Below are 15968 nucleotides of genomic sequence, written 5' to 3' on the forward strand. Positions count from 1 at the left end.
AGTGATGGTGGAGGCCAGGTCATCTGATGCAGCACTCCATCACTCTCCGTCTTGGTCAAATAGCACTTACACAGCCTGAAGGTGTGTTGGGTCATTGTCCTGTTGAAAAGAAAAATGATAGTCCCACTAAGCGCAAACCATATGGGATGGTGTATTTCTGCAGAATGCTGTGTGCCTTGAATTCTAAATAAATCACAGTGTCACCAGCAAAGCACCCCCACACCATCACACTTCCTCATCCATGCTTCACAGTGGGAACCACATATGTGGAGATTATCCATTCACCTACTCTGCGTCTCACACAGTGGTTGGAACCAAAAATCTCAAATTCAGACTCACCACACCAAAGGAAAGATCTAATGTCCATTGCTCGTGTTTCTTGGCCCAAGCAAGTCTCTTCTTATTATTGGTGTCCTTTAGTAGTGGTTTCTTTGCAACAATTTGACCATGAAGGCCTGATTCATGCAGTCTCTTCTGAACAGTTCATGTTGAGATGTGTCCTTTACTTGAACTCTGTGAAGCATGTATTTGGGCTGCAATTTGTGAGGCTGGTAACTCTAATGAACTTATGCTCTGCAGCAGAGGAAACTCTGGGTCTTCCTTTCCTGTAGCGGTCCTCATGAGAGCCAGTTTCACCATAGCGCTTGATGGTTTTTGCGACTGCACTTAAAGAAACTTTCAAAGTTCTTGAAATTTTCCGGATTGACTGACCTTCATGTCTTAAAGTAATGATGGACTTTCCATAATATTGACTTTTACAAAATAAGGCTATCTTCTGTATACTACCCCTACCTTGTCACAACACAACTGATTGGCTCAAACACCTTAAAGAAATAAATTCCACAAATTAATTTAACAAGGCACACCTGTTAATTGAAATGCTTTCCAGGTGACTACCTCATGAAGCTGGTTGAGAGAATGCCAAGAGTGTGCAAAGCAGTCAAGGCAAAGGGTAGCTACTTTGAAGAATCTCAAATATATTTTGATTTGTTTAAAACATTTTGGGTTACATGATTCCATATTTGTTATTTCATAGTTTTGATGTCTTCACTATGATTATACAATGTAGAAAATAGGAAAAATAAAGAAAAACGCTGGAATGAGTAGGTGTGTCCAAACTTTTGACTGGTACTGTCACGGCCGTTAAAAGAAGTGGACCAAGGTGCAGCGTGGTGAGCGTACATTTTCTTTTTTATTTGAAATGACGCCGACAAAACAAAACAAACCATGAAGCGTAAGGCTATGTGCCCTAAACAAAGTCAACTTCCCACAAACTTAGGTGGGAAAAAGGGCAGCCTAAGTATGGTTCTCAATCAGAGACAACGATAGACAGCTGTCCCTGATTGAGAACCCTACCCGGCCAAAACAAAGAACTACAAAATATAGAACATAGATTACCCACCCCAACTCAAGCCCTGACCAAACCAAAATAGAGACATAAAAAGGATCTCTAAGGTCAGGGCGTGACAGGTACTGTATGTTTAACAAAAACATCATAATTTCAAACCTTGCTTACATTTGTAAACAATCACGTCTTTCTATTATGTGTGGGAATATTTGGGAACAGATTCCTTAAATTAAAATCACTTGGAATGGATTTTCCTGGTGTTATGTCTTTTATGTCCAACAATTAAATTATACTTTTTTTTGCTCTGGAAACTTGGTGGGACAAATAAAACCACCCGCTGGCAGCCAGTTGGGAAATCCTGGCAAACAGGGTGATAGTAGGAGAAGGAGATGGCAGGCTCACATGTATGGATGGTAATAATGAAAGCGAGAGAGGAGCAAAAATGACAAAGCTGACTCATCTAATCACGCAAGAGAATCACAGGATGCTGTACTGTGGCCATGGATACCATCTGAAAGTGATACTGACAAGTCACAGAGTGGTATTGCAAAGTTGTAAGTTTGATGACAGGTAAATGGATTTATGGTAGCTTTTGTTGTTGCATACTGTTCACTACAACCTATTTTCTCAGACGGTTTGAGTACACAGTAGTAACAACAAAGCAGTCAACTGGCGTTACAGTAAGACATCGTTGGCCATGCCATCATGTCCACAAATTGGACCATGATCTGATCTTACATCATGGCTGAGATCTGCAGCTTCAGTAATAAAATGACCAGGCTTGCGGTCTTAAATTTCGTCAACAAAAATAATGAGAAAAATATTCGGCAAACACCTATTTTTCAGTGTCAATTGACGAGACTACAACTGACAAAATAGACCCAGAATATTTTTTACAAAAATGAATTAATTTCAGTTGACTAAAACGAGACGAGGTTGGTTCTCTATGACTAAAATTGGAATAATAAGTGGACTGGACAAGAGTTTTTGGAGAAATTGAAAGTTTTCAAGTGATGAGCACAATTAATATTAGCAGCACAACTGCGCCTCTGATTAGCTTCCTTGTAGCTAATCAGTCACCACCAGCCTTCTAAATAACTACACTTTGCCTGGTTAAGAAACACAAGCTGCTTTACGAAATAAAATAAAAACAATTGTCACATTACGTTTAATAGTAAAAAAAAAAGTAGGCTGTCTTTCAATTTGTAGTTTCACTCAACATTCCGATATTCCATAGCCAGGTTTTCTAGACAACGTAGCGAGGTCTCCCTCTTTTCCTCAGAGAAAAGGGCTTGATTCTAGCAATTAGATATGACCCATAATACCGGTAATAATACCTAAATAATACCATAATACCTAAAAAAGATATTCTATCGTGCATTGGCGGGCCACATTTTAAATTCATAAAGCATATCGCGGACTGTTCTAAAACTAGGCTACTTGCGGACCGGACCGTTAAACCATTTGTTCAGGCTACACCTTGTCCATTCATTTTAACTCATTAGCTAGCGATAACTACAAACCTGTGGCGCGTTCAGCAGGATGCAACGTTGGACCATGCTATGATAGAAACATGCTATGTAGAACAAACATGCCTCTCTGACATGTTGAATAAGGAATAAGATTGTGGAATTTCTATCCACAACATTAGTTCTGATAACATTACCAGTAGCCTATATGCAAACATGTGATGGCAAAGAAAGGAAGGAAAAGGAATAGCAAACAATTTATTGACTAAATCTCTCTTGCCACCAAACTATATCTGACTAGGTAAATAACTTTATTTTGAGTTAATGTGGATCCAGTGACTCAGACTTCAGCACTTGGACCAGGACTTGAGCACTGGGACTCGGACTCGACTTGTGACTAATCTCTCCCTCTCTGCGCTTGTCTGTGTTTGTTTTGTGTAAGTGCAATACCTCTGTAGGGTGAATTAGGAATTTACATGGCCAGATATATAAAAATTATGTTTGTCATATTTCTGCTTTGGGAAGAGAATAGGATGTTATGTAGAAAAATGTTGGTAGGGCAAGGCTATGTATGTGTGTACATGAAAGTCAGTGATTTATGTTTACTATAGGTTAATGAGACAATACAAATGTGATGACTAAAATGTGACTAAAATGAAAGGGCATTTAGTTTACTAAAATGTCCCACTGTCATTCTGACAATTACACAAAATAATTAGTCAAATAACTAAAATATGACAGTCCTTTTGACTAAAATATAATTAAGTGTAAAGGACAGTTTGACATTTACTTGGAGGGGGGGTTGGTCCAACTCAAGGTGTCATAAAAAATGCACACCGCTCCCCAAAGTGAACATTTTTCACATGACCCTCACCTTGTACTGTAAAATTAAGCACACCCTCCCCCCTCATATTTTTTACGAACACAAATAACAATAACTGTAGCGAACCTTCCAGGAATTGTGTACAGATCCTTGTGACATGGGGCCGTGCATTAACATGCTGAAACATGAAGTGATGGCGGCGGATGAATGGCATGACAATGGGCCTCAGGATATCTCTGTGCATTCAAATTGCCACCGATAAAATGCTAATTGTGTTCCTTGTCCATTAGGTTACGCCTGTAAACCGCTCGCCCACACGACGCCATACACATGGTCTGCAGTTGAGGCAGGTTGGATTTACATGCTGACCACACCACCCGTGACACATGCGCAAGCGTTGCAAAATAAATTGACACATACATGTTATTTAATCATTGCATACACACTGCTCATGTGCGTCTGCGTAGCCAGGCACTAAAATAGAACTTGGTTCTATTTGTGACACTTGACATGGTGCAAGTCCCGCCTCTCCCATCACCTCATTGGTTTTTAGGAGCATATACCCAAATGGGTGATTGAAAGATTAACTGAGTTCCACACTCCAGTGCAGTTGGTGGTGGTAATGCACCTTGAAGCTGGTTGCCAACCTCCATATAAAGTCCAAAGAAGAAGAAGAAGCCAGAAGGAGAGATTACTAGAAAATAACTCGGTTTAGCCTTTTATCTGTGAATTTATTGTCGGAGTAGAGGACCTTGTGCATTTCTGGTAAAATAAGAACCCAATGTTTATATACCAGGACAAATTAGCTAGAAACAGCAAGCTAGCTAGCTAAATTGCCATAAATGTTTAATGCTCTTTGACCTGTCCCCAAATGAATATAGTTCAGAGTTCTTTTTGATATTTCAACCTGTGTGTCCTGAACATGTCTGTTGTGGGTGGACAAATTCAACATACGTGCGAAGGCGGACGCACGCGAGCGGTGTGATTAGCATGTTACTGACAAATTCTCTAAAACGATGTTGGTGGTGGCTTAAGGTAGAAATTAACATTAAATTCTCTGGCAACAGCTCCAGTGGACATTCCTGCAGTCAGCATGCCAATTGCACGCTACTACAAAACTTGAGACATTGTGGCAAAACTGCACATTTTAGAGTGGCCTTTTATTGTCCCCAGCACAAGGTGCACCTGTGTAATGATTACGCAGCTTCTTGATTTGCCCCACCTGTCAGGTGGACGGATTATCTTGGCGAAGGAGAAATGCTCACTAACAGGGATGTAAACAAAATAAGCTTTTTGTGTGTATGTAAATTTTGGGGGATCTTTTATTTCAGCTCATGAAACATGGGACCAATACTTTACATGTTGCGTTACTTTTTGTTCAGTGTCTATACTAAAACCTGCAAAAGAGCGAATGTAAACCAAATAAATAAAAATACTACACCCCCACTGTTTTAGCATTAATACTAGAGGTCGACCGATTATGATTTTTCAACGCCGATACCGATTATTGGAGGACCCAAAAAAGCCGATACCAATTTTTTTTTTTATATATATATATATATAATATATATATATATATATATATATATATATATATATATATATATATATATTTTTTTTTTTTTTATATATATATATATATATATTTGTAATAATGATAAAAAACAACAATACTGTTGAACACTTTTATTTTAACTTAATATAATACATAAATAAAAATCAATTTAGTCTCAAATAAATAATGAAACATGTTCAATTTGGTTTAAATAATGCCAAAACACAGTGTTGGAGAAGAAAGTAAAAGTGCAATATGGGCCATGTAAAAAAGACAGAAATACGAGCCGTAGGTCATCAATATGGTCAAATCCGGAAATGATCACTTCAAAAACAAAACGTTTATTCTTTCAGTGAAATACGGAACCCTTCCGTATTTTATTGAATGGGTGGCATCCATACATCTAAATATTGCTGTAACATTGCACACCCTTCAATGTTATGTCATAATTATGTAAAATTCTGGCAAATTAATTACAGTCTTTGTTAGGAAGGTATGGTCTTCACACAGTTCGCAACGAGCCAGGCGGCCCATACTGCTGCATATACCCTGACTCTGCTTGCACAGAACGCAAGAGAAGTGACACAAATTCCCTAGTTAATATTGCCTGCTAACATGCATTTCTTTTAACTACATTTGCAGGTTTAAAAAAATATACTTGTGTATTGATTTTAAAGAAAGGCATTGATGTTTATGGTTAGGTACATTCGTGCAACGACAGCTTTTTTCGCGAATGCGCTTGTTAAATCATCACCCGTTTGGCTAAGTAGACTGATTTGATGATATTGATTATTTGCAACGCAGGACAAGCTAGTTAAACTAGTAATATCATCAACCATGTGTAGTTAACATAATCACAAGTTAAGATTGATTGTTCTTTATAAAATACGTAAAATACATATAAAATATGCTGCACTCGCGTAACAGGTGGTCAGCATGCCACGCAGTCTCCTCGTGGAGTGCAATGTAATCGGCCATAATCGGCGTCCAAATATGACGATCACTGATTGTTATGAAAACTTGAAATCGGCCCTAATTAATCGGCCATGCCGATTAATCAGTTGCTCTCTAGTTAATAATAGTTCCCTGTCAGGATTAGAAGGAGGGTTGGCATGGTAATGCATCATGTCACACGCATGGTGCCATTCCTGAAGTTCTCACTCTGCAGCAGCTCAGCGCAGAGCCGCCTAGCTGGAACTGTCTGCTGTTTTATTAGGAATTATCTGCAGCAGATTAATAAATGTTGCGCTGGCTGTGTCCCACATGACGTTTGAGTTTGAGTTTATTTTATTTTTACAGGGACAGTGCACATTAATCAACGTTTCAGTAAAAGTGCCGGTTTTAGCCAGCCGGCTAATTTTCAACAGCAGTCCCTGGGCAGGTTATTAAAAACAATTACAATATAGACAATAGCAGCATGGAACAAGACGTAGCATACAGACAGAGCAACATAGAACAAAAAGCAGCAAGACAAAATTCATAAAAGCAACAAAGTGTTTCCACACCTCACAAGTTACAGACAACAGACATGGAAAGCGGCAACACACAGCTAGGGACCATGTTCACAAATCTGATTGACCTTTAGCCATGTCTTCAAGCATTTTGTGAAAGTGTGATATGTGGTGCAGTTATGTGTGTCTGATGGCAGTGGGCTAGAGAAGCAGATCCTGATAATGGAGGGGCATCCATCATATCTGCCTGTCAAGCTACCCGTACATATGTAGGATCTAAATTGGTTTACCCTGTTACAGGAGAATTTTACTTTAATGCAGGAAATGTAAAACTAGTAGTGCAGAGTATAAAAAAGGCTTTCACTTACAAAAAATATCAACCACTACAAAAATGTCCATTAATTATAATCCACATTTCCTTTTGCTGCAGGATTATTTTCCTGCTGTAGCAAACTGGCTCAAATTAAGATTCTACATCTATCTGCCATCCAGAGTACCGCCGATGGCCCAATACAAGTACAGTACAAGAAAAGTTGAAGTGGTGAGTAGTAAAGGTAATGTAGGCTTAGGCAGGCATGGAATCCATTTTTATAATCATCAACAACTTCCAATCAAATATATAAATATTGGACACCTTTTGTCTATTTGACAGCAAACTAATAAATGATATCTAATTGTTTCTGATCTTGGTGTCAATCTGTGAGTGAGTGAGTGACTTTGTGATGAGATGTGAGAGGGATGATTAATTTAGACAGCTGGAAGTTAACAGCCGTATTACTCCTTCTAATCAACTTCATCTTGACAACAATAAAGTGAAATGCACTAGTTGCCGTGGCAACAAGCAGCAAACCTCTCCGCTGTCAGAAAGATAAAGTCACAGAAACATCTTACGAGTGCAGATTCAAGAACTGCCAAAGTGCAAGTAAATAAGAGTAAATAAGACAAAGGACAAATAAATGAATAAAATATCACTCGAGCGCAGGAAGATGCATACATTGAAATGTATTTGCATAGGTAATTTTCTTTTGCTGACCTACTGCACTTTGCAGACCCCCTGCTAAAACCAAAACACCAGAAGGATGGGGGTGAAGAGGGTCAGAGGGGATATATAGTACACATTGCATGGGAAACACGTTAATATTGATGGCTCAATCTACCTCAGCTGTCTCTTTTCACCTTGTTGGTGCATCTAAAACTCATTAACAATGATGTTGCCATGTTAGAACAAGACCTGTTATGATTACGTTGTTATACAATGGTCATATCTTTAGGCTATAGTCGGCCTATCCAGCATGTTGTGCAAAGTGAATTCTGTGGGGTCCATCGAAATATCAACAGATGACTTTGCTTGTTTATTGTGTTCAATTCAATCACCTCACCTCCCTTTATAGAGATAATCATGGTTGGGGTATGCAGGTTGTCTAGACATTCAGAGAAACACAGTGACACTGACAGCTGTTCAATTCTCTGAACAATAAGATCATATAATTTAGCCTTAGAATTTAGGCTAAACACATGCACAGTCATTTTTCAATAGGAACCATTTCAGTGGGGTATGAATACAAAGTATAGAAAAAGTCCTGAAGGCACACGCGTATCAGTATACAATTCCATTCCCTCCAACCAGCGCACACAACACGGTGGATTTGATCATGGGGGGAAAATAGGGTCATTTATTGTGATAGTTGTAACAGTTTTCAATTTCTACAGGCAATGCATTTCGATATTTGAGGACAGACGGGATTCAAATGTATACGCACAAAAATGAATTGGGCTCAAATCATACCAGAATTCTCCTAGGACAGTGGTGAAGCAGGCTATTTTTCTGACACACAATGAATAAAAATGGAGACCGACTGGAGTCTTAACGGCCTGTGGCCTGCTGCAAAAACAGAAAGCTTAGCGCTCGCTCGTTTTCCCCCAGTGCTCTAGTAATAGGCCGGTGGAAATATATCTAATCACCACACTTTGTTCTCCCCAGTGATATCATTTCTTCGTATTACTTTTCACCTCCTGTGTCTCATGCCACTATCAGAATCTCATTTGATTGTATTTACATTTGCTTTGGATCCCAACCAAGCTGATACTGAAAAGCAATTACTACTTCGTCGAATCCGACCAAAAGAGAGAAGCATGAGATCTCTTTGGAACATAGAGGATTCACACAGTTCTAACGTTGACATTTACGATTCCATCTTTTCCAGTAAGTATGGTTCAGTACATTCGCAAGAAAATAAACTGATTATGACAAACATGGCCTTTAAGAGAGGCCTTTGACTGAGAACAATCTACATTTAGAAAAGTCTAATACCACCCCTGTTCACAGCTACCGTGGGAAATGTCATTTATCAAATTGTCAAAAGTCAACAATTCAAAACTATTACATTTAATATGGCACTTTCCTTTCTATGCTATATACACACACACACACACACACACACACACACTAATATAAAACTAGCTATCAATACGATCATATGCCAATATACATTTTGAATAAAGTATAATGCAAGATCATTGAATGCAAATCTACTGTAAAATCCAATAAATATGGTTAAGGTATTCATCTTTGCCTGAATTAATTTAACCATTTATTAATGACTATCCTAGAACTAAACTAGCATTTCAAGGTTGAACTTCTTCAGCGTCCTATAGAGTTCAAAACCACAGAGCCACTTTGGACTAGTGATTAAAAAAAAATATTGATACATTTACAAATCAGGATATTATTTTTGATGATATCGTATTGTTTTGACAATATCACAATATTATTTTTGCACTAGTTGGCTGTACCTGCACCAAAACGTCAGTATTTTTACTTGAGCTTTTTCTCCATCTTCTTTAAAAAAAAAGGAGGCAATGAGTTTTCAGCACTGTTAAGTCCACGACTGATCAAAACTTGTTTTCTCACGGCTCCCTCTTGTCCCTCTGCAGCAGACATATGGTGAACTATGTTTGGACCATTGAATCGTAATAAAATCACAGTATTGAATCACAATGCATATTATTATCGCACCAAAGTATAGTGATAATATCATATCGTCCCTGGCAATTCCCAAACCCTACTTGGACTGTCGTTGCTACGCGGATGTGGACTCAAGTGAGTTTAGGCATTCCAATTATAGAACTACTGCTAAATTTCTCCCAATCTTCTTTCTGATGTACAGTACATTCGGAAAGAACTAAAATGTTGTTACGTTACAGCCTAATTCTAGAATGGATTAAATAAATAAACACCAAGACTCTTCCTACAGCTGGCTGCCCGGCCTAATTGAGCAATCGGGGGAGAAGGGCCTTGGTCAGGGAGGTGTCCAAGAACCCGATGGTCACTCTGAAAGAGCTCTAGAGTTCCTCTGTGGAGATGGGAGAACCTTCCAGAAGGAAAACCATCTCGGCAACACTCCACTAATCAGGCCTTTATGGTAGAGTGGCCAGACGGAAGCCATTCCTCAGTAAAACGCACATGACAGCCCGCTTGGAGTTTGCTAAAAGGCACCTAAAGGACTCTCAGATCATGAGAAACAAGATCCTCTGATATGATGAAACCCCGGTTGAACTCTTTGGCCTGAATGCCAAATGTCACATCTGGAGGAAACCTGGTACCATCCCTATTGTCACGCCCTGACCTTAGAGAGCCTTTTTATTCTCTATTTTGGTTAGGTCAGGGTGTGACTAGGGTGGGTACTCTAGTTTGTATATTTCTATGTTGGCCTGGTATGGTTCCCAATCAGAGGCAACTATCGTTCATTATCTCTGATTGGTGATCATATTTAGGCAGCCTTTTCCCACCTGTTGATTGTGGGATCTTGATGTTGTATTATTGCTTGTTCAAAGCTGTACGTTTCGTTTTGTTACTTTTTATGGTTTTTGTTGCTGGTTTACATTAATAAAAATGAGGAACGCCTTCCACGCTGCACCTTGGTCCAATCCTTCAAACAACGAACGTTACACCTATGGTGAAGCATGGTGGTGGCAGCATCAAGCTGTGGGGATGTTTATCAGCGGCAGGGACTGGGAGACTAGTCAGGATCGAGGGAAAGATAAACAATGCAAAGTAGAGAGAGGTCCTTGATGAAAACCTGCTCCAGAGCGGTCAGGACCTCCGACTGGGGGTGAAGGTTCACTTTCCAACAGGACAACGAACCTAAGCACACAGCCAAGACAATACAGGAGTGGCTTTGAGACAAGTCTCTGAATGTCCTTGAGTGGCGAACATCTCTGGAAAGATCTGAAAATCGCTGTGCAGCGATGCTGCCCATCCAACCTGACAGAGCTTGAGAGGATCTGCAGAGAAGAATAGGAAAAACTCTTAAAATACAGGTGTGCCAAGCTTGCTGCGTCATACCCAAGAAGACTTGATGCTGTAAACGCTGCCAAAGTGCTTCAACAAAGTACTGAGTAAAGGGTCTTAATACTTGTGTAAATGTAATTTCAGTTTGCAAAAATTGCTTTGTCCTTATAGGGTATTGTGTGTAGATTGAAGAAGAAAAAAAAGTTATACATTTTTGAATAAGGCTGTAACGTAACAAAAATGTGGAAAAAGTCAAGGGGTCTGAATACTTTCCAAATGCACTGTACTACTTGTGTATTACTTCATGAATGTGAAGGGGCCTTAACAAATGTCACTAGGGTATCCATCTCCAGTCAAAAGTAAATCATGATCAAATAAAACTGTTAATGAAGATGCAATTTAATTATAATCAATGATCACACCACTTTCTGTAGTATAAACCTTAAAGGAAAATCCACTCAAACCTCCACTGTAGATAGTCCCACATTTTTTTGCATGTCAGGAATCAAGGTGTCGCGTACACCAGTGGACGCTCCTCAGAGGAGGAAGGGGAGGACCATCCAGTGAATTTCATAAAATAGTGAAACATTTAAAAAGGTAACCTTTTCAGATAAAACTGTTCTAAATATATTTGTCACCAAATAATTTATTAAAACACACTGTTTTGCAATGAAGGTCTACAGTAGCCTCAACAGCAGTCTGTAGGGTAGCACCATGGTGTAGCTGGTGGATAACTAGCTTCTGTCCCCCTCTGGGTACATTGAGCCTCCAAGGTTTTGTATTAAAGTCATAGTTCTCACCAGCTTCCATAGACTTACACAGTAATTATGACAACTTCCGGAGGACGTCCTCCAACTTATCAGAGCTCTTGCAGCATGAAATAACATGTCCACACAACCAAAACATCAGAGAATGAATCTAGTACTGAAAGCATAATCTACAGCTAACTAACACTGCAGTGCATAAAATGTGACCGACCGACTCGATCCGATCTTATGTAGCTCTTTGTGCTCTGAAAATCGGAGTAGATAGCTGGTAAATTCGCTCTGGCTATGTCTATCGACAGTTGTCGCAGTAACATCATAAACATTCTATTGAAATAGTTACTTGCATAGTGGAGTTTTTTAATTTTTTTAATGTAGCTAGTTAAACAATGAACCATAATCACAACTCATACTGTAACGTTACTACTTTGCATGAATCTGCAGGTAGCTAAGCAACCAGGTTCAATGTTTGCTAGTTAAAGCCTAATGTTAGCTAGCTATGAAAATGGCTCTTAGATGTGAATAATATTACTACCAGCTCATGCACGTAACGTTAGCTAGTTAGCCAGATAGCTAACAGTACACTAACTTGAAATGAAAACGACTTCATGACAAAATTAGAAACGTGTAATATCTGAAAATGTAGCTAGCCTCTCTTACCTGTATACATGGATGGACGCTTCTCCCTCTCTGTCACGGATGCCATGGTTGCTCTTAGTTTGAAGATGTAATCCAGAGCCTTCTGTGTTCTCATTTCGACTCAGTCTGCATAATTGCAATCAAACGCCAGAATTTTCTCCATCTCCTTAGCTATCATACTCTAATTCCACTGATTTCAAAACTCTGTCCTCCAGAAAGTGGAGAGCAACACTTATGCAGTTATACTATGTGATATCTTTCAAAAAGCCACGTTAGGAAGGATTACCTACACATACTGACCAGCTAACGTTACAGACAGAAGAGTGCTAAATGTCAGACCAATCCGAACTCATCTCTCGGCATGTCCAACCCATCCATTATCTCAGCCAATCATGGCTAGTGGGAAGGTTGTTGTCTTTTTCCATGGCTAAACCAACTAGGCTTGTATTTTAATAATTGTATTCGTATTTACTGATGGCATACAAGTTATTAAGGCACAGGACAGTTTCTGCCAAAAAACGCATTGAGAAAAAAACAAGTTTACGTTAAAATGGCGCTCCTGGGAATTAGTGACGCGTGACATACTTCTAGTTTCCTGAAATGAGTCACAAATGTAGTGAGTAGTTGACTCAAAGAGAGAGAGAGAAAGACAATAATTGAACAAATTAATTTCTTCCAAATTTAAGGGGAGAGAGCGAGCAATACTGGAATGCTTCCAAGTCAAGGTCAGCTTTTGGTGTTATTAATGTACTGCCACCAGGGCCCACCTTGGCAACGGCTAAACTTCTTTCTTACGGTACTACATGATTGAAGCTAGCGGATTTACTAACGAGTTGGTTCTAATAGCTATGTTGACCATGACATGACAATGATGTAGGCTGTGTGTAGTGGCTATAGCGGTCATGATATAAAGGTTTGGCTTGGAAAGGTTTTTTCGCCTGGTCACAGACAGCTGATGTGTTGTGCTCTGAAGTCCACAAGCGAAGGAAAAGGTGAGAGGAGAGCGCACAGACAGTTGCGAGAAGTAATTATATATACAGAACGAGCAAAGTGATCACGCTGTTTTTATGTGTATGCTATGTCTGCGTGTGATCAGGGCTGTATTCATTCCGCTGATTCTGTTGAAAAATATTTCTTAAACGTAAGAGATCGAAACGTGGATAAAAAATACCTAAATTTGTCCAATAGAAACACACATTTGCATTTGTTGGATTAATGATTATTCCCTAGATCAGCTAGATGCAGGCAAGAGTGTGCAAGGAGGTATTGAATGTGTCACATGCTTTACTCAAAATTCTCTATGTTGTAAACTTTTCATAGGCTAGGTTGTAGCAACCTCATGATGGGTACAGGGAAATGACAGTCATCCAATATGCTGTAATAGAAATAAGCCATGCAAAAAAAATTAAATACAAAAAATCATCCTCCCTCATCTTAAATGGCACTGACCACCACTGGCGTACGCATAGTTAGCAGATATTATAGCAGGTGCAGCGAAATACTTATGTTTCTATCTCCAACAGTGTCAGAGTCCAGAATATTTATGGACTTATACAGTGCATTTGGAAAGTAATCAGACCCCTTCACTTTTTCCACATTTTGTTACATTACAGTCTTATTCAAAAATAGAATTTTTTAAAAATACAAAGAAACAACATTTTATCATCTACACACAATACCCCATAATGACAAAGCAAAAAACAGGCTTTTAGAAATGTTTGCTAATTTATCAAATAAAAAAAACATGTTTACATAAGTATTCAGACCCTTACCTCAGTACTTTGTTGAAGCACCTTTGGCAGCGATTACAGCCTCGAGCATTCTTGGGTACGACGCTACAAGCTTGGCACACGTGTATTTGGGGAGATCCTCCCATTCTTCTCAGCAGATCTTCTCAATCTCTGTCAGGTTGGATGGGGAGCATCGCTGCACAGCTATTTTCAGGTCTCTCCAGAGATGTTTGATCTGGTTCAAGTCCGGGCTCTGGCTGGGTCACTCAAGGAAATTTAGAGACTATGGGTTGTTGTCCTATTGGAAGGTGAACCGTCACCCCCAGTCTGAGGTTGTGAGCAGGTTTTCATCAAGGATCTCTAGGTACTTTGCTCTGTTCATCTTTCCCTCGATCCTGACTAGTCTCCCAGTCCCTGCCGCTGAAAAACATCCCCACAACATGATGCTGCCACCATCATGCTTCACCGTATGGATGGTGCCAGGTTTCCTCCAGACATGATGCTTGGCATTCAGGCCAAAGAGTTCAATCTTGGTTTCATCAGACCAGAGAATCTTGTTTCTCGTGGTGTGAGAGTCCTTTAAGTGCCTTTTGGCAAACTCCAAGCGGGCTGTCAATTGCTTTTTACTGAGGAGTGGCTCCGTCTGGCCACTCTACCATAAAGGCCTGATTGGTGGAGTGCTGCAGAGATGGGAGAACCTTCCAGAAGAACAACCATCTCCACAGAGGTACTTTAGAGCTCTGTCAGCGTGACCATCGGATTCTTGGTCAACTCTCTGACCAAGGCCCTTCTCCGCCGATTGCTCAGTTTGGCCGGGCTAGGAAGAGTCTTGGTGGTTCCAAACTTCTTCCATTTAAGAATGATGGAGGCCACTGTGTTCTTTGGGATCTTCAATGCTGCAGAAATCTTTTGGTACCCTTCCCCAGATCTGTGCCGACACAATCCTGTCTCGAAGCTCTACAGACAATTCCTTCGACCTCATGACTTGGTTTTTGCTCTGACATGTACTGTCAACTGTGGGACCTTATATATACAGGTGTGTGCCTTTCCAAATCATGTCCAATCAATAGAATTTACCACAGGTGGACTCCAATCAAGTTTTAGAAACATCTCAAGGATGATCAATGAGCTCAATTTCGAGTCTCATAACAAAGGGTCTGACTACTTATGTAAATAAGGTATTTCTGCTTTCTATTTTTTATAAATTAGCAAAAATTTCCAGAAACCTGTTTTAATTTTGGCATTGTGGGGTATTGTGTGTAGATTGCTGAGGAACATCTAATTCATTTTAGAATAAGGCTGTAACGTAACAAAATGTGGAAAAAGTTAAGGGTTTTGAATACTTTCCGAAGGCACTGTATAGCCAAGTTATCGTTACTCATTGTGTATTTATTCCTTTATTATTACTTTTCTGTTATTTACATTTTTTCCTCTCTCATATTGTTGCGAAGAGCCCGTAAGTAAGCATCCCACTGTTAGTCCACACTTGTTGTTCATGAAGCATGTGACAAATAAAATTAGATTTGATAAAGGGATGGCACCAAGACGAGTTGAGGATACTGCAGCTAGTGATTGGATCAAGAACATCACATTTCCACACTTAACTACAGACAATGTTGACCCCTGTCCATTTCATAGAAATGGTAACTATGTACCCAGGTCAAAAGTAGTGCACTACATAGGGAATAGGGTGACAAAAGAATAAGGGAATAGGGTGAGAAGCAGAAAAAAGTTTCACCAAATGTGGATAGCGTAGTGGAGGGACATCGCATCCCAGCAGTAGTACTCTGAGCATCATACCAGTGACCAGAGAACCTCTCATTCAGCCTACCAATCACAGTGAAGCTTTTACTATCATTACTGACTTCCCAGCCATTACAGAGCAGTGCTGGAAGACC

At 39.6% G+C, this 15968-nt stretch overlaps 1 protein-coding gene across 1 annotated transcript in view; it reads right to left on the reverse strand.

The window, feature by feature from the left end:
• The window catches only part of LOC120063363 (netrin receptor UNC5D-like), a 280363-nt gene that overhangs the window by 248598 nt on the left and 15797 nt on the right, over positions 1 to 15968 (reverse strand). The window lies entirely within an intron of this gene.

Source organism: Salvelinus namaycush, chromosome 18 (genome assembly GCF_016432855.1).
Source record: "Salvelinus namaycush isolate Seneca chromosome 18, SaNama_1.0, whole genome shotgun sequence".
Classification (NCBI taxonomy): domain Eukaryota; kingdom Metazoa; phylum Chordata; class Actinopteri; order Salmoniformes; family Salmonidae; genus Salvelinus; species Salvelinus namaycush.